The sequence below is a fragment of the Sander lucioperca genome, chromosome 11, assembly GCF_008315115.2.
Source record: "Sander lucioperca isolate FBNREF2018 chromosome 11, SLUC_FBN_1.2, whole genome shotgun sequence".
Classification (NCBI taxonomy): Eukaryota; Metazoa; Chordata; class Actinopteri; order Perciformes; family Percidae; genus Sander; species Sander lucioperca.
In genome coordinates, this window is record NC_050183.1 from 4,470,840 (window position 1) to 4,496,040 (window position 25,201).

A 25,201-nucleotide genomic window follows, 5' to 3' on the forward strand; every position below is an offset into this window, starting at 1 on the left:
GCTCACAGGAGCTTGCTTGCTCCACAATAACATTGTAAAAAAGACACCTAAGAGAAAAGATCTCTTCAACTGTGTGGAGGCAGTCTTGTGTAAATGTTTCCTCTTTTCCTTTCCTCTCTCATGGATATGGAAATTTTGACTGCAGTAGCAGAATTGTGTGTGTGTGTGTGTGTGTGTGTGTGTGTGTGTGTGAGAGAGCAAACGAAGAGTGTTGTTTATTTTTGCTATTCAGGCGATATTGAGATTTGCAATACAGAGTACAGTGGAGAATGTATTTTGACACTTCTCAAACATATCTGTTCTGATGTTGGCCTTATGTTCAGCCATGATGGGAAGACTGAACGCTGGGGGCACAGATGGCAGCAACTGTCTCATAAACTTGGAGCTCTTGAATATTTCAGTACACAAGGTTGAAGAGACAAAGTGCGCTCTCTGCTTGGGTTCAGAGATGCCAGCTGCTGTGCGAGCGGAGAACACACAACATTTACATTACACTTAAGTATAGATGGCTCTGCTTTAACAAAACAGTCTGCACTTCATTCAGAGGAAATATCCATCCTAAAACTGAAATAACACCTGACAGGCATTACAAGAGTAAAAGGCAGTAACTTCAATTTTGGTTGAAAATGAGATTTTGTCATTTTTGTATGTCAGCGTTTGGTCAGGGGAAGATAAGAGGATCAAGAATATCCTCTTATAACGTCATCAAATCACCACAATTTCAGGAGTCTTTTACAAGCTATTTGGCTGACCGGTGAAAAAGAAACCTCAGAGGCATTTTTGACAGCTTATGTGCTTTGAACTGTACTTTTGGAGACCAAAAACTCTCTCTAACATAGGCTACATATAAGATGATTATATGTAACAGGACAATAGACAATCGACCTACTGTATTATAAATCATATAAGTGACACACAGCTAACAATAGTTGACCAAACTGTGAATAGTAATACTAAATGTGTTTAGCAAAGCTTTATCTTCTGTGATTTCCTTCAAAACTTACATAGCTAACTGTTGAAGCTGAAAGACCGTCTTGGCAAGGTTTTCACTGTTAGGAAGAGTACGACATTTAATTAAAAAACATCCATGTCCTTATTTTGTTTCATATTTACAATGGAGCATTAGGGCCACATCAAGGGGAAAAAAATTAAGGAGGAAGATTTTTTATTTATTTTGCATTTCGAGAATAAAGTCGAAATGTCGAGAATAAAGTCAACATGACGAGAATAAAGTTGAAAATACCATTTCGAGAATAAAGTCGACATGTGAGAACAAAAATGATATTTCAAGAATCAAGTCGGACTTTTGAGAATAAACTTTATTCTCAACATTTCGACTTTATTCTCGAAATGTAAATTTAAAAAAAATCTTCCTCCTTAATTTGTTTCCCCTTGATGTGGCCCTAATGCTCCGGCGTACATATTAGTCATAAAATGTAGCTCTCCCAAAAGAAACAATTTGAGTAATTAAAATGACTTTCAGTTTTTGCATTGAGTTGAACTTTGGTGAACTTTGACACTAAATTTGCGCCGTTGACCAATAGCAACCGTCTTGACAGCGTCGATGACCTTTATATATCCACAATATGGGAAGCTATCATCATCACCTGTGTGTAACTTTACATTCCACTTTTATTTAGCCATTTACTTTTTTTTTTTAAGTAGAAACTGTTACACAAAAGTACTGGTTTGCAGGCAGTAATGACACAGGGGTCGACGGTAAGATTTTATTACTATAACGTTAGCTAGCTATATAGCTAGATTAGCTAGTTATATACTGAATCATTGTCCCGTTAGCGCCTAAGATAGCGAGCTTGGAGAGCTTTTTATTAGTTAACGTTAGCTCTTTATTGAAGGAAAGTATGCTATGTTACACTACAGTCTTGAGAACAAAATGCCAGGGGGAGTAAACGGTCCTAGTAGAAACTAGAGAGCGCTATTGTGACTGTTAAACCAGAAATAAGCATTTTAGCATGTTCTCAGCTCGCTGGCGTGTTAGCCTTTAGCTCAGCAGCTACATAGCTAGATGTAAATTAAGGACAGCTACAGTAACGTTAGCTAGCTAGCTCACCAACTATCCCTGAGTAACATTAACTTAGTTCCCATGTCTCTATATCTCTAGCAGATGGATGACTGTTGTTGTGCCACTGGTGTGGGCCTTAGCACATTGAACCTGATATTTTTAAGAGAGAGATGTGACATGGGTTGTTGTGTCCCTTATTGTGGCTAGGCTAGCCAGTTTGTAGTAACGTCCACAGTGTGTTTGTCATCCATTAATCCTCAGTTTAATAGTTTTGTGCTATCTCATGTGCTTTGCCATCACAGAGTGAGAGTAAATAACAAGATGGAAGCATCAGTGCTTTTTAACAGCAGAAATGGACCGGTTCCCAAGAGAAAAACTCATGCTAGAAGGTGGTAAGTTTAAAACACTCTTAACCCTTGTGTTGTCCTTGAGTCAAATTTGACCCATTTTCAAGTTTTTTTTAAATCAGAAATATGGGTTTCTTTCAACACAAATAACATGGATGTATGTATTTACATTGTAGGGAACCAATACCAATACAGTACAATGTTCTTTGCAGGTAAAATAAATGATTGCTTTCATTGAATTTTGGATGTTTTATTAAATTTTATAGCATTTGGAGAAACAAAAATGTCAATGGTTTCAAAACAGCATCCTGACTAAACTTTGACATAAACCAGTCCGTGATCCACTCAACATCCTCTGATCTCAACTATTAGACAAAATAACTCATCATTTCTGCTTTTTTTTTTTAAACAAAAAAATAGCTATAAAGTCATTTAAATTAGGTTTATTGATCATGAATAAAGAAAGCTTTGAAAAGAGTTACATAAACGTCAGTTTATTTTTGACCCAGAAGGACAACCAGCTAATGGTTGACGGGAAGACAACATAAGGGTTAAAAAGATAGCTAACTTAAACAATCGGAGAAAATCTTTCTGTCAGTAGCGCCGAGTTGGAAAGTGGCTGATGGTCAGCCACTGAGGTACATAGGCATATGCCGATCCCCTGGCTCTAATACTTTGGGTACATCTGCAAGGATATATGAAATTACTTAACTGTTTGACCGTTGCCTAACGTTACCACATCCACCTGCCGTTAAACAGTGTGCCAGTGGAACACAACCGGCACAGGTCGATGTAGTGAGCGGCCAGTGCTGCCAGGAGATCGGTTTATGCCGCTGTCACAGTGGCATATGCTATTTTTTACAGTCTGTGGGCATATGCCATCAGCCACCGGCAAATGCCACTGTAGTGAGCGGCATGTACCCCCAGGGGATCGGCATATGCCTATGTACCACAGTGGCTGACTATCAGCCACTTTTCGATCTCGGCGTCAGTCCTTTCTGTGGAGACCTTAACAATAGTGTGTGACTATACCAATATATATATACGCTTTAATCGTGATTTATGGTTCCTCTGAGGCGCCATGCAGCGCTTTCGCCGTAGCCTACGTAAGTGGCCTGAAGTTTAAACTTGTGTGTTAGAGCGAGTGAAGGCGATGAGCTTCGGAGCGAAGATTCTAGTGGCATAGTGAGAGAAACAAAGTGTCTCCCCTGTGCTTTCTGACCACTGTGGGAAATCTGTAGCAGGAAAAGTTAACCCTGTCGTTTATGGAGTAACTTTTCCTGTTACAGATTTCCCACCTTGGTCAGAAAGCAGAGGGGAGACACTTTGTTTCTCCCACTATGACTCTCTGAGTCGGCACTCGCTCCGAAGCTAATCGGCATCACTCTTTCACACGCTCTACCACACACTCCCTCCACACACACACATGCCGGCCCTGTAATTCTCTTAAAAGGGATTGACGCACAAACAAACGCAGAAGTATAATCTTCAGGCCACTTAGGTAGGCTACGGTGAAAGCTCTGCGTGCAGTTTCGCAGAACCATAAATCGCGCTGTAGGGTCAATGTCTCCACGTACCTACGTACGTAGCCACGGTGTAGATTTAATGCAGAAGCATAAATCACGCTTTAAACAGAGTGAGGGAATGTAGTTACTTTGCTATAATGTCATGTTTACTCTAAATTGTTAGATACAATTACTTAATTTGTGTTAGTCCTTTAGCTTTATATCATGGCCACTAAATATTTTTAATACAGATTGGCTGGCATGCGTCTTAAACTTGATTTATAGTTCTGTGTTTAATCTACAGTACACTGTAGGTACATATGTAGGTACACATAGATAAGGACCCTACGCTTTAGCCTGATCTCCAGAAATGTAACTTAACGTCGCGGCGACACAGACCGCAACAACTGTGACTCGTCAGCTTGGCTGTGGCTAGACAGCATTGCATTTCCTCCTACTCATTTCCGGCTGCTCCTTCTCCGTAAACAATATGAAATTGAGTAGAGGGTTAACTTTTCCTGCTAAAGGTTTCCGACTGTGGTCAGAAAGCACAGGGGAGACAGTTTGTTTCTCCATCTCTCTGTCTGCCAGAGTTGGTACTCACTCCGGAGCTAACCCCGTCACTTTCTCACTCGCTACCACACACTCCCCATGCACACACACTACGTACTGGCTCAGCTATTCTTTTAAAAAGATACGCTAGAATGACATAGACACCAGCGAGCTTGTGAACTGTGAAATTTATGTCCTCTCAAAAATTCCAACAATAGGCCCCTTTAACAAAAGATGCTTTTGTCTGCTGTGAAAAAGGCCTGTAGAATGAAAAAAGTAGTGTCCATGGCAATGCAATGTTACATTTTAAAGATGCACAGATGTTTTACAGATTTACAAATGTGCAACATTACACCTACGCAAATTTGTCTAAAAGTTTCTAAAATCGCAATTTACTACTTACTCTAACTATTGAATGTTGATTATATAGGGAGTAGTGAGTGAATGAGCAAGTGAATGATTTCAGACAGCACTTATATTTCATGAAATTTAGAATATAAAAGCAGGATCAAAACTGGTTATATGTTTTATTTGATTTCATGTGGCATTTTGTTGGCAAGTGGCTTTCCGTTAGTTGGCCATTTGGCTGCTGTCTGTTTTACAGCAAGTTAATTACTGTAGATGAAACCTTCCATTGTTTTAAAAAATGTAATAAAAACAGCTTGCCGATATTATATCCCTGCCATCAACTAAGATGAAACATTCTTTCTAACATGACATAGTAACACCTGCTAGTTTGACCTTAAGTTCATTTTCGCTGCTTTACTTTCACTACTGTAGATGTGAAGGCAGACAGGAACTTGTGATGTTAAAGTGTTGTTTGCAATAAGTGTGCCTGCGCCACCCACACTCTGTATTGTTCCTGTAAATTTAGAGGTGTAGTGGAAAAAGGGGGGTTTGCTCTCGCAGCTGCCTGGTGGTCAGGTTAGGGTCTTTTTCCTCTCACATCCAGACAATAGGAACAGAGCAGCCGGCAGCATGTTCCCCTTCAGCCTGCAAGTGTGCCACATGGCGTCATATGTAGTGTGAAGGGCCTGATTGTTATATAAGTTGGAAAAATGGAAGTGTTAATAGTTTATGTTCATCAATTAACCAAATGCAGTGAATGAACAGAAGAAAAATCTAAATCAAATCAATATTTGGTGTGACCACCCTTTGCCTTCAAGACAGCATCAGTTCTTCTAGGTACACTTGCACAAAGTTTTTGAAGGAACTCGGCAGGTAGGTTATTCCAAACATCTTGGAGAACTAACCACAGATCTTCTGTGGATGTAGGCTTCCTCAGATCCTTCTGTCTCTTCATGTTATCCCAGACAGACTCAATGATGCTGAGATCAGGGCTCTGTGGGGGCCATGCCATCACTTCCAGGACTTCTTGTTCTTCTTTACGCTGAAGATAGTCCTTAATGACCTTGGCTGTATGTTTGGGGTTGTTGTCCTGCTGCAGAATACATTTGGGGCCAATCATATGCCTCCCTGATGGTATTGCATGATGGATAAGTATCTGCCTGTATTTCTCAGCATTGAGGACACCATTAATCCTGACCAAATCTCTAACTCCATTTGCAGAAATGCAGCCCCAAACTTGCAAGGAACCTCCACCATGCTTCACTGTTCCCTGCAGACTCTCATTATTGTACCGCTCTACAGCCCTTCGGCGAACAACCTGCCTTCTGCTACAGCCAAATATTTAAAATTTTGACTCATCAGTCCAGAGCACCTGCTGCCATTTTTCTGCACCCCAGTTCCTATGTTTTCGTGCATAGTTAAGTCACTTGGCCTTGTTTCTATGTCGGAGATATGTCTTTTTGGCTACAACTCTTCCATGAAGACCACTTCTGGCCAGACTTCTCCAGACAGTAGATGGGTGTACCTGGGTCCCACTGGTTTCTGCCAGTTCTGAGCTGATGGCACTGCTGGACATCTTCCGATTTCAAAGGGAAATAAGCTAGATGTGTTTTTCATCTGCTGCACTAAGTTTCCTTGGCCGACCACTGCGTCTACCATCCTCAACGTTGCCCGTTTCTTTGTGCTTTTTCAAAAGAGCTTGAATAGCACATTTTGAAACACCATTCTGCTTTGAAATATTTGTCTGGGAGAGACCTTGCTGATGCAGTATAACTACCTATATACTATAATTGGTTGATCATACACCTGACTACAATCCTACAAAATCCCTGACTTTTTGCAAGTACCTATAAGAATTGATGCTGGTTTAAAGGCAAAGGGTGGTAACACCAAATATTGATGTGATTTTAGATTTTTCTTTTGTTCGCTCACTTTGCATTTTGTAAATTGATAAAAATAAACAATCACTATTTATATTTTTGAAAGCATTCTTAGTTTACAGCATTTTTCACACCTGCCTAAGACTTTTGCACAGTACTGTATGTTGAATATTGAATAGCTGGACCCTTAAAACTTGTATGCACTGTTTTTTCAAACAGCTTTTCATACACAAGTGGCCAAAAGCCTGCATGCTATTGACAAACTAATATGACCGCCAAACAGCCAGCATACAAGCAGTGATTCCTTAACTGAGTTAGGCTTAAGAGATGCAAGGTTTTCAAGGCCACACGTGTCCATTTGTTACACTGGAGCTTTCAAGGCCAGTGACGTTTGCTAAATAGTTTCTAGAGTCAAAGTGGATGTCCCTGGAAATATCTGACAGGCTTTGATAACACAATTGAAACCACTTTGCGTAATTGTAAAAGTAATTGGAAGGGTCGCCGGATCAAAGTTCCTGTGTGATTATGAAGGACTGGAATAGGGTCAGTTGTCTAAGATGCTTACACACCAACCAGACAGCCAACTGTCGGCAGAAAAGGCAGTTGGACTGATCAGTCTCCCCGAGTTTGTCAAAAAAATGCCTCAGAACACAGAGAGACGAGACGTAATATGTCTCCATAACAGCAGGCGGCACTAATCTGTATTGTTGCCCAAAAATGAAAACTGGCAGCTAATTGGACGAACCCGTCACGTGGGTCTTGTTTCTCTGGAAATTCAAAGACAGACTGTCTGGCGGCTTGTTCAGAATACGATCTCATATTGTACTAAAATAGTAGTTCAGACATTTTAAGCGAGAAATAGGCCATGTAGTTGCTGAATCTGTCTTCATTTCAGATCAACAAAGGTCAGTTTAAAAGATTTTCGTCAGATTTTGAGAGACTCACGCTCATTCCGCTCCCCGTTTCCGAGTTAGCACTCTACCAATCAGATGGGTCATTTGAGTCCAACTGCCGGCAGTGCCCGCCCCGCCGATTATACATGTCAAATCGGCCAAAATTAAGGATGACAGACCGGACCCAACAGACTCGAGTCACTGACCTCGCCAGACTGTCCAACGGCCGATTATCGGCTCTGTGTGTCCGGGCCATAATAGTCTATAGTTTGGACATGTGGTGAACTCTGCAACTGACCAACACAAAATTCATAATGAATAGGTGCTTTATTTCTCTTAGTTGAGTAGAGGACTGCAGTTCATTTATAAAAAAAATAAAAAATAAAGTGGCTCAGTATTATATTTTCTTACCTTCCTTGATGCAGTCAGGGTCAGATTCAAGTAGGTATAGTGTGAATAACACTGGTTGGCTAAGGAGAAAAATAGAAGCTAGCAAAGGGCAGTCATTTATTTTTGTGGAAACAACAAGACATTTTATATCAGTGGCTGGCCTTCAGAATAAAAGTGTGTGAATTATATTCTTTTTTTTTTCTTTCTTTTTTTTTTAAAGTGCTGTAATTTGGTGTCTAATCATCCTTCACTAAATGAAAGCAGAGATTAATATTTGGCGTCAGAAAATTAGTGAAAATAATAGAATGACAATTGGCCAGGCAGAGCTGTTTCAATCAGACACAGTACAATTCCTCTTAATGCACAAAAATACATCATCATCTTTGCTTACAAATAAATATAATATTCCAAATAGATCTGCACATGGAATTCCACATCAATATTTCTTTCTTCTATATGACTCTGGGGGACCTTAGTACCCTCTCTATACCCACATCTTTCTCTCCTTTTGTTGAAAGTTATTTGATAGGGACAGATCATTTACATACAAATTATTGTGGGATTACATTTTTCCCTTGTCTCCATTTAAAATTGCCAAATAAATAAATTCATGCAACAGAAAGAATGGCATTTTAAAATTGAATAAAAATGCACATTCCTGAAGGCTGTCACATTCAATATGATGACAGCTTGTAGAAAACTGGCAAAGGATAGTACTAAAGTGAAAAGTAGTTGAGTTTTGTGTTCACTGCACTACTGGAAACATGAAATATACTGTACTTAACTCAGAAATCCCTGTGCAGTTGTATATATGAAATAGACTTTGTTTTGTGTCAATTCTGAATCTGGACCTGAATTTGAAAGGGAGCAATTTCTCCAAAGATCGGGTGCAATTTACTAATGAATTTCCTTCACACTCGACTGCTTCATGAAGGAATTTGTCCTGACTCAGATTGAACACAGTTGAATGATCCTATCCATATTCCCGACTTCTTTACAAGGCAATTTTTTCCATTTTCTCAGACAGAAGTCTTAAGATTTCAATGTTCTTAGGTGCAACAAGTGTTACTGATAGGGCCTTTTTTTCTGCCACCAACCTCTTGTTAGGTTACTGACTGGAACAAAATGACACTGGAAAGAGCTTGTGCTCTTTCAAGGATAAAGGAGACCCTATTGAGGTGACAAAGCTTTAGACTGTCACGTCTCACAACTGCACAAAATACGATGATCCATATTGCTTTCATATTAAGTTTTTCAACTGTATTCAGATAGAGATAATTGCTGAATAGTCATGGAAATGGATCAACATATCAAAATCAATTATGGCAAATGCATTTCCACTTCTAAAATAATGAGGATTCCACCCAGTAGATCACATCTAAACAATCTGAAAAATCTGCTTTTACATTCTCTTTTCTTTGCGCCAATTATTTTCATCGTCAATGAATTTGTTGATTTATTTTCTTGAATTATGGATTAATCTTTTGGTCTAAAATATGTTACATACCACTGAAAAGAGACCATCAAAAGTTCAGAAAGCCCATGGTATTATCTTCAAAACTGCTCGTTTTGTCCGAGCGGCTGGAACCTAAGAATGTTTAGCAATTTTACGATTTTATGACTTAAACAATACATCAATTACCTACATTTAATTTTCGATTTACTAATCATTTCGACTCTATGTAGATAAAGATTGTTATTTTTATGTTTTATAATTATTAATTTTAAGCAGGTGTACATATATCGACCCTCAAAGTCCATATCCCATAAGAAACTGTGAATGAAATGACATATTATAGTTTTACATACCTGCAAACTAGTCGCTTTTCGGCAAAAATCGCCATTTTGAATGGGAAAATGTCATCCACGTGAATCGTGTAGATCCAAAGAGTTTTTATTTTGGTGGGTGGGGGGGGGTCCGAGACCCGGTGCTAATACGGCACCGGTGCCTTAACGACCGTTATCTACCGGACCGAATAGCAACGCAGATTTCAGTGCCTTATTTACGTGCCACTTAAATGCCTGCGCTGTTCTCTGATGCTCCGAAAATGGACGTTAGAGGGAACTGAAACATCGCCTCACGGGACGCTAGTCAACACTACACTCGACAGCAGGTAACGTTAGCCTACTGTTAGCTAGCAGCTGGAGTAAACACGGTTAAAATGCTGACAGCTAAACGGTGAAAAATTGTGTCTGTATTTCACTGTAGAGGATTGTAACACCAGACTGTAGCTGCTGTTGTCTGAAAAACACAGACTCAGCCTCGCCTCGCCAGCCTCGTGGTGCAAGTTATTGTAAAATACCTTTTTCCCATCCAATGGTTGTTTTTGTAGTTTAACAGGGATTTACTGGTGAAATAAGTTATTGTTATAAGTTATTGTTATTACATTTTTAATAAATACTACACAAGCCGTTCTTTAATGTCGCTGTTTGGTGCTCCTTTTTTAAAAATTTTTTTTTTAGATCAACTTTTTATTGTTTTATAGTTTTGAACACACAAATACAATTGAACAAGGTGCTCCATTTATTTATTTATTTATTTATTTATATATATATATATATATATATATATATATATATATATATATATATATATATATATATATATATATAAAAATATTAAAAAAAAAAAAAGGTAAGAGATGTGTCACCTTTTTCAGCCCTTCTGATTTGCAGGTATGGTTTTATATTTACATTGATATGACATACGTTTTGTTGGTAGATTTTACTGTAGTCAGTGTTCTTCAAGACAGAATCAGTATTCATGTGTGTGTGCATACATGCAAGGATACATATGACCTCATACACCTGTCTTTTACACTTCCTAAATTACTACATGTTATGTTGTTAAAAACAGCATTGATACATCCTGGCATGATGTGTTCTAACCTTTGGTGCGATTGATTTATGCAAAGCTAAAGGTGAAGCCATTAGTTTCTGGTATGAGATCCCTCTGTGAGGCCGATTCTGAATTTATAAAATTTCAAGGAGCTCTGATAATTTAATTTAGAGTGCCCTTTCATAGGTTAGGTCACCTGCAGCGCGTCCCGCAAATTGAATAAAGAACAGTAATAGAAAACAGGATGTCAGGTGGGCTCCCTGTAAAATCATTAACAACAGTTTGTCTTTTCTCATAAAGGAGCCCATTTATTCTGAGGAGGAAATGTTATGAAAGTGTAGGGAGCAACTCAATTTATTTTTCATTAGAAATTAACTCAGGAGAATCACTGAGAGGGTTAATAGCTGTATGTGTACATCAGCAGTGTGAACTAATAGGTTGGGGAAAAGACTGCTGTACATTTAAAAAAAATAAATAAATAATGCATTCACTCAATGTGCCCTTTAAGAAAGGTGGAGTCAACCTGTGTAGTATTAATAATGCTGTATTAGTTGGAGCATATAAAATACTTAATTTATAATGCGTTTATTGTTTACATAACAATTAGGGGTGTCACGATTCTCCAAATCCTCGATTCGATTACATTTTCGATTCGAAGGTCACGGTTCGAGTCGCTTCTTGATTTTTACTTTTTTTTTTTTTTTTAAAGCACAGATTGCTATGCCATTTTCAGACTAGACTTGTATGTAATATAATATCTGACCTTTGTTTGCAATGTACCACATTACATTGTCAAATTTAAAACATGTATTAACAACATAATGTAACAATAACATATCTTCAGTCAATTGGAAACTTGACAATTTGTCAAAGTAAAAAAAAATAAAAGTTTACAGACAATCCTGAGGGCAGACACCACGCGGAGTTTGGTGTTTGAAGCCCCCAACGTCGTCTTCCAGGCAGCGCTGCCTGGAAGGCACTAGGCAATGGTTATGGTTGAAGACGACGGTCGCAGCGCTGCCTTGAAGGCTTAGTTGGGGGCTTAAAACACCATCGAGCCAGCACAGCAGCTGAACAGACCAAAGAGGGTGACTCGGCGGACGGAAGTCCGGTAACTTGTTGCTCTCTCTAATATAACCAATATAAGCCGCTCTGTTTAGGCTACAAAACGTGCATGCAGGCTGAAATTCAACCGTGCGGTTTTGTTGGGACAAAGCTATAAGCAGAAGGAATATCTGCTAGCTGCTAGGCTAATGTGCAATGGTAAACACACAGAATATGGTACACGCACATAGCAGAGCTTGCAAACTGTGGCATTTTTGTCGACAACGTGAACGTTGTCAACGTAACTCACTGGAAATCCAAAATACTTTCACACACTTCAGTGAAAGAGGAGGGGGCTGAAGTTCTGTCCATGGGTCTCCAGCATCTGCAGTTGCCATGCTATCTTTTGACTAGCTCTAGCTTAGTTACAGGAGGTTGACTGACTCGCAGCACTTCAACACGTGTTTTTTTTCCGCTTGACAAGCCGACCGGACGTGACATGGGGGCGTGGCAGTATCGATGATAACATTTTTTTTATTCGATATTGAAATCGTTGACACTAGCAATATAATTTCATTCCAATTCTGAATGTATTGCCTCTTAACATAACTGAGTTTTTCTTGTAAATTCTGTCCATATACATTTATTCATCTTCATATATAAAGAGGGAGGATAAATGACAGACACAGACTGCACCCCCTACACTGGTCCCATGCTGATGGCTTTGTTTTGGTCATATCAGAATAAATTCTGTCCATGTATTCATCTTCATATATAAAGACGGAGTATAAGTGACAGACTGCACCCCCTACACTGGTCCCATGCTGATGGCTTTGTTTGGGTCATATCAGAATAATGCAGCAGCTAGTCCTAATCCTCTACTTCCTCACCAGACTTCCACAGAGCTCCTGGTGCTCCCAGCATGACTCAGGCCATGTACCGCAGGAGGTAGAAAACCCTGCCTAATCACCTTAGTGCTTTTACAAATATCTATATTTCCTCACTGAGGAGATCTGAAGATTACTGCTACAGCCCATGTATCTGTGAACAATTAGTTATTATTGTACCCACATGGTGGTTTTTCATAGGCCCAGCAATCATGCAGCTTTTCTGCCACAGATCTTGAGAATACAGTAGAGTATGTGTTGCAGCAGCTGTAAGTTAAATACTTTTTAAATTGAATATTAAAACAAAATGCATTGGAACTATTCATTGTCAATAGAGCTGGTTTGGGGTTAGTATTATAACAAAGTTTTGCCTTTTTACAAAGTTGTGAGCTCTCAAACTATTTTGGACCCTCAAGCAAGACATTTGAAAGTACACCACTTATTGCCTGGCAATGCTGCATTATTTCTGCCACAAATTGCCAGCTTTGGCAGGGCTCGAAAGTAATGGTTGCCCGATTGAGTCAATTGGCAACCATTTTGTGGCCTCTGGTTGCCTCCTTTGGCAACCACCTGTTCAATATTTTTTTTTTTTTTTATTTGAATTTAAAAAAATTTTAAATATAAAAACGCAACACAACATTTCAGCTGTTGTGCAACCGCTTTCCACACACGCGCGTTTGCCGTGAAAACATACAGGCAACACAATTTTCTGTTCACGTTAACGGCGCATGTTAAAATCCGGTGCTAATATGGCACCGGTGCCCGGTATCTACCGGACAGAATAACAACACGGATTTCGGTGCCACCTAAATGTCTGCGCTGCTCTCTGATGCTCCGAAAAAGACGTTATAGAAGCAACAGAAACATTGCTGCATGTCACGCTAATAAACACTAATAACACATTCGTGGCAGCAGGTAATGTTAGCCTACCATTAGCTACAGTAGTAACTGGATTAAACACGGTTAAAATGCTGACAATTAAACGGTGTGAAAGTCTGACTGTATTTCACCGTAGAGGATTCCAACACCGGGACGTACAACAGTCTGCCGCTAAAGCTATGAGTTAAAAGACACAAACTAGCACAGGTCACTGCTGTTGTCTGAAAAACAACACAGACGGGACAAAATGTTGGGCCCTGTTTTAATGATCTAAGCGCACGGTGTGAAGCGCATGGCGCAGGTGCGTTTAGGGCGTTTCCAAATCCACTTTTGCTAGGTTGACGGCGGAAAAAAGGGTTCGTGCACCGGGAGCATGGTTCAAAAGGTTTGTACTTAGTGTCTTCATTAATTCATAGGTGTGTTTTGGGTGTAACATGCTATAAACCAATCAGAGTGTCATCTCCCATTCCCTTTAAAAGCCAGGCACGTTTGTACCTTGGCACATTGCTATTATGATGGCGGATTTGCATGTTTGTGTGCGAGGCTACGGTTGGGTTTAGGAAACATCAAGGCGGGTTGGGTTTAGGAAAAGAAGAACCGGTTGGGATTAGGAAAAGAAGAATGGGGTTGGGTTTCAGAAACGTGACACGCCACGAGGGTTGGGTTTAGGAAAAGAACAAATGTAGAAAGGAAACATCACATGTAGGACACGAAGGACACGTGACACGCGGGACACGATTCTCGCTCTCCTGGGTGAAAGTCCTGTGTTTTACACATCCTCCACCCCGACCAACCTCCCTACGTGGATTTTCGCCCTTTCATACTACTCGCTACGGCGTCAATTCTAGGGATGCAACGATCCGACTTTTTCAGTCCCGATACCGATGCCAGGGCTTTGTGTATCTGCCGATACCCGATACCAATCCGATACTGTTGTTGAATTAATAATAAACTGTATACCTTTTCCATCTTATACCTTCCTTCCACCATGTGGAAGAGACTAAAGGCACCAGACTTTCCTAACTAAACATTACTTTCCTAACTAAGACAAAATGACATAGATGTAATGTATTGAATTCTTATTTATTTGTTATTTAAAAAAACAATTGTGCATTCAAATCGAAAATATAATGTAATCAAACTTCTTAAAATAAATTTAAATAAATAATAATGGGCCTTTATATAGGTTTATAGTGGCTTATTCTACTGTCAGGAGTACATAGAATATCACAAACATTTTAATGTCACCATGTTTACTAAAAGCTTTGATTACTAAAGGGTTTGCTTGGCTCATCAACATTATATAACGTTATATGAAAGAGAATCCATGAAACAGTTACAGAATCTAAACTATTTTTTTTCTGCAAACTGCAAAGTAGAAAAATAAACTCAAATCGAATGAATACACATACAAACAACTTTAACATTGATTCCCTTTCAAAACAAAATAGTTGTAAGCTAGTTGTATAAACACTACCTTGGCCACAGGTAAGTTAGGTTGTAGTGTGGGTGTAGTGGGCGACTGAACGTAGCTCCGCTGTCAGCCTCCTTCGCTGTTTGAATAATGTTAGTAGGTTGGCGGACGTATTTCAGCGAGGCAAAGCATTTTAAATCCAGTGTTTTAATCGTTGCTCCGAACCTGTCTTTCTCAACGGTCTGTAGCGGGACCGTAGTTGGATTGCGTTCATAATGTTGCTCCGCTGCATGCTTGAAGTGACAAGTCTTTCACATTAGCACTGTAACGTTAGCACGGTAACGTTAGCACGGCCGAGTAACGTTAGAGCGACTGGCAACAACAGTGGCTAAATTATGTCAGATTTTTTAGAAACAAAAAACCTTGACGGCAGACGGCTCCTCTCTTGAGCATACGTCGTTCTGGTGTATCTCCGGTCTTTCTTCATCCTCTAACTTTCTTCTCTGTTCTTGAATGTGCAGTAGTGACCAGAGCCTCTCCCATCTTAACAGACTATTATGCTACCTGGCTAGATAGCAGCTATAATGTTACCCAACATGCCGTTCGGCGGTGTAGCTACATTTGTAAATGTAAAATTATTAGTGTTAGAAACTGTTTAAGTCACAAATTGTTATGTGCTATGGTGTTTTATCCTTTTAAAGAAAGTTAGTTGTGGGTTATTAATTGTTGTGTTATAAAGTTACTACCATGAGTGAGAAGGGTACGCAGTTAACAGGGGTCCCAGTGCTGCGACGGAGTGGGGAAAAAAAGAAGCTGGATAGGGCCGATATCTGATCTTAATATTGGATCGGTGCACCCCTGGTCAATTCACACGCAATCAAGTAATGTAAGTCAATGGAGGCCAAACGGCGTTGATAAACACTCTAAAAAGCGAGTATGTGTCTTGGTAACACACCAACAATGGCATATTAATTGCCGTGTCATACATAGGCCATTTCATGAGATCAGTCTGAAATATAGGCAGTTTAAAACATGGCAACCTTACTGTCGATTTCGGCAACCAAATCTGATGCCTGTTTGCCAAGCCGGCAACCACTTTAAAAAGTTAGCGTTGAGCCATGGTTGGGTAAATCTCAAAATGATAGCCCAGCAAATACTGTCTTTTTGTGGCAGACAATGATATCAATATTAGAGAGTTTAACAAATTTGATAATGATAAATGTTATTTATGAATAAACATTTTGGATAAGGATCCCCTAAATTTGTGTGTGACATTTTACATTTGAAAAATAAACTTGTCAGTGCTCTCTGGTGGACAAACTATATAATGGAGACACAATTTCTAAAGTAGCTGAAATATAACTTTAGCATTTCTGTTCTGCAATTTCTTGTTATTCATTTACCAGATACATCTGCAATCAGCAAATATTTTTTGAAATATTTTTGCTAAATTATTGGTCAGGCTTTACTTCAAATGATGATGTGCTGTAATTTTGCATTGACAAACATGTCTGGTGATCATACAATTAGAGCTGGGCGATATGGTGAAAATCAAACCTCACGATATTTATGACCAAATACATCAATGTCAATATTGTGGCAATATTGTAGGGTTAACAATTGCTGCTTTCACAAAATATTAACACAATGAGAGTTTTGATAAATAATCATCAGTAATGTGGATATAATGACTAAGTGGGTAAAGGCTAATAATAAAACTGCTAGTAAGTCTTAGGGGTGGGAATCACCAGAGGCCTCACGATACGATATTATCACGATGCTTATGTCATAATACGATATTATTGCGATTTTAAACATATTGCAATTTTCGGCGATATATTGCAATTTATTACTTTTTTTCCAATTTCAAATTATGTCCCCAAAAGGAAACTTTGTCTCTGTTTAATTTAAAAAGCACAGAAATACGTTTCTCTCTCACTTCATTTGTATTGCTGCATAATGGAATTGTCAAGCAGACAAACTGACCAACACATATATTTATATAATAATAGATCAATACTTGGCGTCTGTATCGACACAGTATTGCCACGGAAAATATTGCGATACTATGCTGTATCGATTTTTTTTTCCCCCCCTCACACCTAGTAAGTCTGGTAAGTTCAGAAAAATACATCACTTTACTGTAATGCAGCTTTTAAAACCAGGAAAAGACAACATTTGTGTCATATCATGATATTACGATATCCAGATTTAAGACGATATCTAGCCTCATATATCGATGTGTTTGAATATTCGAAAGAATAGTTGTCAAAATTGGCCCCCCACCACCCGCCCATACATAATGCCTGGCTTTATTTCCCCTGCCTCTACATGTCTTCTTTTGAAATAAAGAAGGAAACTGCATATAAATAAACAGATATTGTACACATCTGCATACATCATCTACAGTTGTTCATTAGAATAGTGTGCTATGTAAGATATGATTATAATGTAAGATTGAACACTGAGTATACACATATTGGTTATTCATGCAGGTTGTGTATAGTATTATTCCGTATAGTGCATCTCTGGTGTGTTTAATTAGGGGCTGGGCTTTTGAAGTGTTTCTTTACCAGCAGAGTATGCTCATGGCATTACAGCCAACTCTGATGAAGAAGAGCCTCTCTTCCTATTTCCCTGGAAGTTCACCCACCAGGGAGGCTCTGCTAATAAGTTCCCTTGGCTAAACTCAACCTGTTTTCTGCCTCATTCACAGCAATATAGAGAGACCTAATGATGCATTTGCTCTTGTAGACATTTCACTAGACGTCCAAGCGGTTGTACAACATATTCTGCTGTACAGTTTTGGACTTTTAAAAATTAATTATTTGTACTGTGAAATATAAAAAAAATAATGTATGAAGCCCAAACAGAGTTAAATATGTGTTCACTTTCTTCACCACCTCATAGCAGTGAATAAGGATTAAATAAATTGCCTAAGTGAGGGCAGGGCCATCACTGGTCATATTTTCATAGCTTAAATCTGAAATGGGAATAAGGGGCAATTATAAAAGTTTTTAATATCATAATATGGTGACCCTTCATTTCACATTTTGGGCACTTTGGTTAAAGCAGGCATGTTGAAAGTTACACAGGCTTTTGTTTCTGTCTGAAAGGAAACTTGTCTTCGCTTTGACCTCTCAGAGGAGTGCTTTGTATGCTCACTTGCTATTTTTTTTCTTCCATTTTTCAGCTGTGTCAGGGTGTCTGACTGTCCAGGAACAGTCACCCAATCTGCCCTGCTGACACAGAAGAGGGCTGTTACAGGCTTCTGTGATTTCTTGGGGGGAATCACAATCTGAAGTGTCCACTACGGCCGCTGGCAGCTGTCATTAATGTGATTTCTTTTCCGCTGATAGAAAAAAATCCCCTTAACCACAGATTTCATTCAAGTATAATAGTAAGGGTCTTACTTTCCAAGGATGAGACTGTTCTCCATCTGTCTCGTTGATACTATTTTCAAGAAATAAATACATTTAGAAAAAAAGAATGCATAAAAATGATGCTTTAACATCAAGTTGGAACTAGAGGAAAGCAATTAGGCAATTCATGTATTAGTTGATTGACAGAAAGGTAATCTACAACAATTTTGATTCATTTAAATTCCAGCTTTTCAAATGTAAATATTTGCTGGTTTTAGTCTTATGTGATTGTAAACTGAATAGGCTACTTATATGTTTTGGACTGACCCTGGTAAATTTGACGTTTGTCACTGTTTTCTGACATTTTGAAGACCAACCGATTAAACAACTAATCAAGAAAAATAATTAGCATATTCATCTATAATGAAAATAGTTATTCGTTGCAGACCTAGCTGAAATAGAAATGTAGTCTCATGTGTTTTACTTTGCACTGGCATCGTAAAGATTTTGTCCATCTTGAGCTCTCCCCTTTGTTCACATTTTCCTCCCCAGTACATTTCTGTGAGCGTGATGCTTGTTGACACATATTTGGACAGAGCAGAGCCTCTTCTATCAGTGGAAGGTGTCCAAATTCTTGTGAAGTTATCACCTCCAACAGATCAAAGACGGTTGGCACATTATTTATGCATTGTTGAAAGATGAGGTATTCAGTTGAAGTCGGGCTGCAAAGCATACCTACCCCTTTATTCTGAAGTAATGACTTCTTCTTGATTGAGTGCTCCAAGGCACTGCTTTGTGTCCTATTTGCTTGTTCTGTGTAAAAGGCCACAATATGAGACATGAGACCCTGAGAAAACATATCCATAAAGTATTGTGTATTTTTTCCCCAAGAAAATCCACAATTAGCTATTTTCACAGAGTAACATTCAATTTCAAGCATTTTGTCAGACCAAAAAAACGCTCTATTCTGTGACTATTTTCAACGAAAATAATCTTCAAAGTTATCACCATATTCTCCCTACCAAATTGTTTAGGATGCGTGAATATGTAGCCAAAAAAAGTCAAACTGTGTTGATTTCACAGCCAAAATGAATATTGGCACAAATACACATGCCTAACTTTGAGGTTACGTCCTCCAGACTGTGATGATTCTTAAAAATAAACCATTGTGTTATGGAGACAACACAGTGGTGAACCGAGGCTTCTCTTTTGCTCCTCTTTACTCTAAGGCAGGGATCTTCAACAGGGGGTCTGGGACCCCTAAGGGCTCCTCAGAGTCAATGCAAGGGGGCATTTTAGTTTTTTTTCAATGAATCCAAAATATTAGCAAATATTAATCCCCACATGATAGGCTTACTGGCCTATAAGGTAATCACTAAGGTAGCCATCCACAGTTAAACCTGAGGATTTACTGTGCCACATGTATGTTTTAAAATGAAAACATTCATAAGGCTACATTTTTTTCAAACAATTATTAGGCTATTTTAAACGCTTAGTATTCCATGTAAAAAAAGGTACGTATAAAGGCTTTAGGCTGCCCACATTGTAGGCTCAGTTTAATATGCAACTTCATTTTATACAGCATATGTAGTAGGGGGTCCCTGATCCATCTCTCTTTCAGTTAGGGGGTCCTTGGCTTTAAAAACGTTGACGACCCCTGCTCTAAGGCCTAAGGCAACAACCTTGGTTTGTACATTTCAACAGCTTTCAATATCAGATGGGATGTATCCCGTGCCTGCATTTTTTGATTATCTTCACTGTTACATTATAAGCTCTTCAAGTTATGGCTAATCCTCATGTCAGATTTGCATTGTACACTGCAGGAAATAAGAGCATAAGTGGTCTTGCTTACTGTTTTGTTTCTCAGCAGTTCGAACTGATGATGAACCAGCATTTAAGGATCTGTGCCACTTTAAACAAATGTTTCTAATGACCAGTAGAAGCAGATTTAAGCAACTTGTTTACTAAGGACTATTTTCACTCAAAGGTCATCCAGAATAAGTGGGGAGGAGGATGTAGACCTTGTCACTTTTTGAAGGACTAAGTGTTCTGCTCTGAAATAGACCATTGGGAGACTCAAATGACTCAAAAGGCTATATCAGCGAGCACTTGTGGTTGACGTTATTTATTTATTAATTTGAGGCCTGTCTACTGACACATCTGAGTGGTCTAATTGCTGCGAATTGACACCGGTTACTGTCCATAATGGGAGCTTGGGAGTCTTTCCTAACCGCGGTTCATTCAGCTGCCCCTCGCTGCAGCTTAACTGCCCTTAAAATGTCTGATTGCAACACGGGAGCTGTGGGGCGAGACAGGATTATCAGTCTTTGTTGTGTGACTGTGTCTATTATCCTGACCTCTATTCACAGTGGGCCCTTAGGAGTGTCGCTTCCAGCCACACAGCAAACTACCCCATCCCCGACAAACAACAAGTGAACCAGAGATCTCCCCCTGTCCCAATGCACTAGACACTTACAGCTCCAACACTGGACAAAGCACTCCACTGCAGGTAAGGCTATCAAATCCCTATTGATTTAATAAAGATAAATTGGAGGCACTTCCTTTCAATGTTATTGCAGCAGATGTGATTGATTGTTTGTGTTGACTGGTGATATTTTCACCAAGCTGGGGGACCACTGTTAGTTTAGGTAGTTCATTACTAGTGAAGAGCTGCTGAAAGAGTCTTTAATAGGGAGATAAAATGCAGCCAGGATGGTGGGCTGCTCTGACTCTACTGTGTTGTTAAACCTGTGAACTGTGTAAGCTCTGTAGCTTGTGTGTGTGTTTGTGTGCATGCGTGTGATTTTGGTAGAGGGATGGACACTGTGACATAAAAAGTTAAGCATATGTTATATATTCAGTATCCTCCTATTTTTATATATTTTTTTTCTCTTATAGTGTGTGCTTATTTGAAAATTTAACTTTTTGTATTATTACATTTCTAGAAGTAATTATTTTTACTTAATTACAATTTTAAAACAATAAAAACATAAAATTAGGGAATCCATGTAGTCACAAAATAGATATAGATAAATAGAATGCATTATGCAAGTAAGAACTGATAATAAATTAATCAATTGTTGAATTGTTATTATAAGCTATTATTAATAATAAGTTCTGGTGACCAACATTTAATTTGACATCTGAGGATAGGGTTTAATATTGATAGAACAAAATAATAATGTTGATAGCGTAGCTCCGTTGGAGGGAATATGTATCTATGAAAAACCTGAATCAGGAAATTAAACTTGTCATCTCTTTATAGTTTCATAAAATTCTCTTATTTCATAAAATAAGTATTGTACAGTATGTTGACACCTTTTGTAGTAACATTTCATTTAGTTATTTTCCTGGATGAAAATTTGGTTGCTATGCAGAAAAAGTCCAATGTTTTTTCTCTTTGTGCCACTGACATACGGTAAGAATAGTGATGAACAATGCCAGAGGACACAAATAAGGATCCTCGTCGCTAGTCCCAGAGGTTTGTGGATTGAGGTCTGGCACGACACAACACATAGGCGTAGTAAGCTTTGGGATCCAGTTCCATAAATACATACCCATTAAAGCTCAACTGATTAATTCATCATGTTTATTTTCATGGTGGATGTCATGTAGCCTATATATAAACTCTCTGTCATCATAAAGATGTCAATGCAGCAATAGTTTTGAGGGCATCTATGGCACATTTTCAGTATTAAATTTTGACCTAAAACCTAAATACGCACATGATGAATGAAGGATGAAGAAAGACAATGGATTGTTTTTCGTTCTTTTGCTTTTAGTATTCACATAGTCGATTTTAAATGCCTATTTTTACGTCATGGCAGGTTAAAAAGAGGAAAGGGCATTGAAGTTAACATCATTCATTAAGCCTTGTATAAAACCAAATATGGCAGTGCTTGGTTTTCCTGAGCCAATTCTTTTAGAAATGCAGTGAGCATGTTCTTTTCCATCTGTTTTGAGAAGTTTCAACCACAGCAAGTGTGAACCAAGTGTGAATTCAGTTTATTTCTGTGTGCCCTGATTCAACGGAAATTGCTTAATGGTTTGAAACTTCTGACAGCACCATTAGAGACTTGTACAGAGATCATTTCCAGTGAGGGCCATTAGCGATGTTTTGTACTTTATGCAATTTTTTTTCTGAAGAGTATTGAAATGGGGTCATCCTACAAATGTGCTCTGTTGGACAAAAGTGGGAAAGATATTAACCACTTTAAAACAGAATACTAATTACGGAAACCACAGATTTTAGATATGCAAAGAAAATACAAAACATTTTAAGATAATAGACCAGTTGAATGCATCTGGAGGGCACGCTTCTAATATTAGAGACTTTTTACACAGTTGTTGAGAACAAAATGGCAATGATTTGGCATCGGGTGGTTGCAGGAAATAACTCTTTAAACTTACTTGATTGTTTATTGCTGAAGTTATCTCAAACTTGTCCCACTGTCAAACAGAGCTGGTTCGCAAACTCAAACTATGGAGCCTTACTTATCCTCCCTCAGCCCACTACATCAGATGGGGATGATTGCAGTCTTGAAATCAATAAAACCACAAACCTTCCTGATAATATTCCCTCTTGGGGTGTGGTGGCAGTTACAGTTGGGGCACTATTTATCCGTCCACCGGAGTCTATGCTGGAGACATTTATGGGTTCAGTTTGTGAAAATGTTTTGATGCCTAAATCTGCATGTTTACCAAAACAAAGAAAGAAGCATTTTATGATATGGAAACAAACAATCAATGTTTTATGATAGGATCATTGACAATTCAATATCCATTAACAGGGAGTCAGCAGGTTTTGATGTGTTATCTTTTTGTTCTTTAGTGTTGAGAGGAAACACTCAGGAACACTTGTACTGATGACACGTTTGTTCTTTTGATGTGTAAGATCATGCCCCCCTGAGAAACATCACAGATCTGTAAATGGACCGATTTGACAATATAAAAGTCTTGAAAGCCCTCCGATCAATCATAGCTTTCCACTGCATTATTCCCCAAAGAATAAAAAGACAATATCAGATTAATATATAGTCTGTTCTTCGCTGGGATTTATCTTTGTGGGCCGGGCAACGTATCCTTGTCTGAAGTCACCAAGTGGTAATAAGGATTTGGTTGACAGAGCACAGCGGGCCCAGCGATGTCACTGCTTTTGAGGTCACTGGTGGATCGCAAAGTTACCTAAAGCTCGTCGATTTTCACCCCCCCAATTCCAGAGTGAGTGTCAGAGATTAGTGGTGCATCCATCCTCTGTGACCTCTAGGAACTATGGAGATACTGCACTGCCATTTTGAGACGCGTCAAACAATGCAAGGGCAAGACTGTCATTTCAATGCCATGCCACGCCACTGGATGGCCCTTTTGTTAAATGCTTTAGAATGGTGGCCTTGCATGTGATTTCAACCAGTATGCATTATCATGGGTACCTTCCCCCCATCCCCTGGGCTGGCTTTTAGAGACACCAATTTTGTTCTGCAGAGGCATGTACTGTAATGGTATCACTTGGAGTAGGAATGCACTTAAATTATGTGGGTAAGGTTGAGAAGAATTTGCACCTCTTGGGAGATCACAGGATAATCCTAGTAGACTATTTTGTACACTTCAGCCCTTTTAGATATTTTGATTGTGAGCAATATTTTGTTGTGATCTACCAGAATCCGTTTTTATCTTTCTTTCTAGAGCATAATTTTCTGTTGCAAAGAATTATCTTAAAAATGTGATTTCTCCTCACATATTTGTAATTTTTACAATCTAATGTCAAAACTTACACAAAGAAGCCACTTACTTGACTTACTTACTATACTTACTGTATCTAAAACAGTTTTTATAGTAACCTAAATGTCAATTCTAATCATATATCACATTACATAGCTATTCTGTAAAAAACATAATTGGTAGTCTGATAATTTATAGTCTGATGATTAATTGACGGACCTTTGTGCATAGTTATAAACAATTATCAGATATTCAGACATACAATTCCAGCATCGCTCTCATGCTGAATGACAGGCCAATGGTGGAAATGGACAAAACTAATAGAAGTAGTGTCAAAATGTCAAACGGACCATCTCTGAGAACATCAACACGATGTCTGCATTGAATCTCTGAGGCCTCAGTATTCCCTGACCCAAACCACAGAACTCAATACAACCAGAAAACAAGCATAAAACCTCAGTCAGATATCTGACATTCCCGTTTCTGAGGCTGTCAGGCCTTCTCCTGGTTCAGGCGTTGTGTGATGTATAAATTGTTCCCCTAAGGAAGGGGAGTTACTCAAAACTCCACAGATAAAAAAAAAAGGAAAAACCCCTTTCCTCCAACATTTTTTGGGGTTTTCTGCATTTTAAACAACAGTGTACAATTTGTACAGAGGTATTCTCTGCATGCATCTGATAAGCTTATCTTTCTCTTTATCTAGCTCTAGATCTGTATAATGAAATGTACGACTCTGTTCCAAAATGTCTTTATCTATTTTGGCAAATAAGAAAATGAAAGGAAAAATTATTACCGCAGGTCAACTCATGCATTATACAATATGTTTACATTATGTTTCAAAGAATAATTGGCCACTCACCACGAAGGTCTATATAAAAGTATTCAAAGAGCACCATGTCATGGGACCTTTAAACGACAAAAAGAACCACTAGATGGCAAAAGGGTATTTTACAATAACTTTGAATGCACCACAAGGCTGTGTTGTTTTTCGGACAACGGCAGCGGGCATAGTGCAGCTACACTGTCTTTAGCTGCAGACTGTTGTACATCCCAGTGCTGAAATCCTTTTCAGTGAAATACAGCCACCGTTTACACCGTTTAGCTGTCAGCATTTTAACTG

General features: G+C 38.7%; 2 long non-coding RNA genes across 2 annotated transcripts; both read left to right on the forward strand.

Moving 5' to 3' along the window:
• The first annotated feature begins 1,562 nt into the window (after positions 1 to 1,562).
• Positions 1,563 to 20,872, forward strand: LOC116055478. Its single transcript, XR_004106295.2, has 3 exons — positions 1,563 to 1,719; positions 2,332 to 2,415; positions 20,733 to 20,872. It is a non-coding gene; the product is annotated as an uncharacterized LOC116055478 (long non-coding RNA).
• Positions 9,631 to 19,868, forward strand: LOC116055479. The gene is made up of 3 exons (XR_004106296.2): positions 9,631 to 9,644; positions 11,059 to 11,061; positions 19,663 to 19,868. It is a non-coding gene; the product is annotated as an uncharacterized LOC116055479 (long non-coding RNA).
• Positions 20,873 to 25,201: the final 4,329 nt, after the last annotated feature.